Here is a 2,500-nt window from a genome sequence, read left to right as displayed (position 1 = left end):
CTGACGAGTAGGAGGGTCGCGGCGGTGGGCGCAGAAGGGTCTGGGCGTGAGCCTGCCTGGAGCCGCCGTCGGTGCAGATCTTGGTGGTAGTAGCAAATACTCCAGCGAGGCCCTGGAGGGCTGACGCGGAGAAGGGTTTCGTGTGAACAGCCGTTGCACACGAGTCAGTCGATCCTAAGCCCTAGGAGAAATCCGATGTTGATGGGGGCCGTCATAGCATGATGCGCTTTGTGCTGGCCCCCGTTGGGCGAAAGGGAATCCGGTTCCTATTCCGGAACCCGGCAGCGGAACCGATACAAGTCGGGCCCCTCTTTTAGAGATGCTCGTCGGGGTAACCCAAAAGGACCCGGAGACGCCGTCGGGAGATCGGGGAAGAGTTTTCTTTTCTGCATGAGCGTTCGAGTTCCCTGGAATCCTCTAGCAGGGAGATAGGGTTTGGAACGCGAAGAGCACCGCAGTTGCGGCGGTGTCCCGATCTTCCCCTCGGACCTTGAAAATCCGGGAGAGGGCCACGTGGAGGTGTCGCGCCGGTTCGTACCCATATCCGCAGCAGGTCTCCAAGGTGAAGAGCCTCTAGTCGATAGAATAATGTAGGTAAGGGAAGTCGGCAAATTGGATCCGTAACTTCGGGATAAGGATTGGCTCTGAGGATCGGGGCGTGTCGGGCTTGGTCGGGAAGTGGGTCAGCGCTAACGTGCCGGGCCTGGGCGAGGTGAGTGCCGTAGGGGTGCCGGTAAGTGCGGGCGTTTAGCGCGGGCGTGGTCTGCTCTCGCCGTTGGTCGGCCTCGTGCTGGCCGGCGGTGCAGGATGCGCGCGCCTGCGCGGCGTTCGCGCCCCGGTGCTTCAACCTGCGTGCAGGATCCGAGCTCGGTCCCGTGCCTTGGCCTCCCACGGATCTTCCTTGCTGCGAGGCCGCGTCCGCCTTAGCGTGCTCCTCCGGGGGCGCGCGGGTGCGCGGATTCTCTTCGGCCGCCATTCAACGATCAACTCAGAACTGGCACGGACTGGGGGAATCCGACTGTCTAATTAAAACAAAGCATTGCGATGGCCCTAGCGGGTGTTGACGCAATGTGATTTCTGCCCAGTGCTCTGAATGTCAACGTGAAGAAATTCAAGCAAGCGCGGGTAAACGGCGGGAGTAACTATGACTCTCTTATCTCTTCCTTCTGGCCCGCGCCCTTCCGGAACGCCTGCTTCGTGCGCGGACGTCCCTTCTCCCGAAAACGGCTGCACCAACATCCCCCGCTGACTTTCGCCCCATTACGGTCTGCTCGGTGTTGGCGCGGACCTTTCACAAGGTTCTCGCGTCACGCCTGATGCGCGCATGTGCTGTGGACGAACGTCAGCGGGCATTCATCCCTCGGGATGGGATGTTGGAAAATACCTTCATCTTGGACACTGCTCTCACCGACGCAGTTCGCTCCTGCCGCTCTGTCTTTGTGGCGTCGATCGACGTATCTAAGGCATTCGATTCGGTAGATCATGCTGCCCTTCGCCCCGTGCTGAAGGCGCATGGCCTGCCGGATTGCTTTGTCGAGTATGTCGAGCGGTGCTACGAGGGCAGCACGACAGTGATAGCGGACGGCGCCGGCGTGGGCGTGTCTGTGCAGCCAGCACGGGGCGTTCGCCAGGGCGATCCCCTCTCCCCCCTCCTGTTCAACTTTGCGGTGGACTACGTTTTAGGCCAACTGCCCTCCCACATCGGAGCTCGGATCCTCGGTCGCAGAGTCAACGCTGCGGCCTTTGCAGATGACGTCTTGCTGTTTGCAGCGACCCCGAGGGGCTTGCAGTCCCTCATCGACGCAGCTACCGCAGCCCTCGCCCACCTGGGGCTGCAGATCAACGCCCGGAAGTGTTTCACCCTCGCCTTAGTCGCGTCAGGGCGCGAGAAGAAGGTGAAGGTGGACAGCAATGTCACCTTCACAGCAGGCAATACCACCATGCCTGCCCTGCGTGTGGGTGAAACCTTCCGGTACCTGGGGCTGCAATTTTCCACGGCGGGTCGCTGTGTCTTCAATCCACGTAGCCACCTGGTGGAGCAGCTTGACGTCATCTCCCGAGCTCCGCTGAAGCCGCAACAGCGCCTCCACGCTCTCACCAACGTACTTCTCCCTGGCCTGTACCACGGGCTGGCCCTCAGTCGCACCCGGGTGGGTGCATTGAAGTCGGCCGACGTTACCATCCGGGCCGCCGTCAGGAGATGGTTCCGCCTTCCGGCGGACACCCCCCTGGGATACTTCCACGCTCCTGTTGCCCAGGGGGGCCTCGGCATTCCATCTTGCCGATGGATGGGTCCGACCCTCCGTCGGTCCCGTCTCCTGGCGCTGAAGAAGATAGGGCCAGCCTGCGACGGTGCAGGCATGGATGAGGTGCAGCGTGAGATCGAGGTGCTGGAGCGCCACCTAATGTGGGAGGGCCACCTCCTCAAATCGTCAACGCAGGTTGGGGAAATGTGGGCGGCGCGCCTACACATCGCCATTGACGGTGCGGCACTGTCATC

The 2,500-nt window shown here is 61.8% G+C and overlaps 1 non-coding gene across 1 annotated transcript in view; it reads left to right on the top strand.

The window, feature by feature from the left end:
* LOC124733063 overlaps positions 1-2,500 on the top strand; it is a 6,538-nt gene that overhangs the window by 1,726 nt on the left and 2,312 nt on the right. The window contains exon 1 of the ribosomal RNA XR_007008887.1: positions 1-2,500. This exon is cut by the window's left edge and continues 1,726 nt beyond it; it is cut by the window's right edge and continues 2,312 nt beyond it. This is a non-coding gene — a ribosomal RNA (large subunit ribosomal RNA).

Source organism: Schistocerca piceifrons, unplaced genomic scaffold (genome assembly GCF_021461385.2).
Source record: "Schistocerca piceifrons isolate TAMUIC-IGC-003096 unplaced genomic scaffold, iqSchPice1.1 HiC_scaffold_1377, whole genome shotgun sequence".
NCBI classification, from domain to species: Eukaryota; Metazoa; Arthropoda; class Insecta; order Orthoptera; family Acrididae; genus Schistocerca; species Schistocerca piceifrons.
The sequence above is the reverse complement of the archived record's forward strand: the minus strand, read 5'-3'. Positions and strand labels throughout refer to the sequence as shown.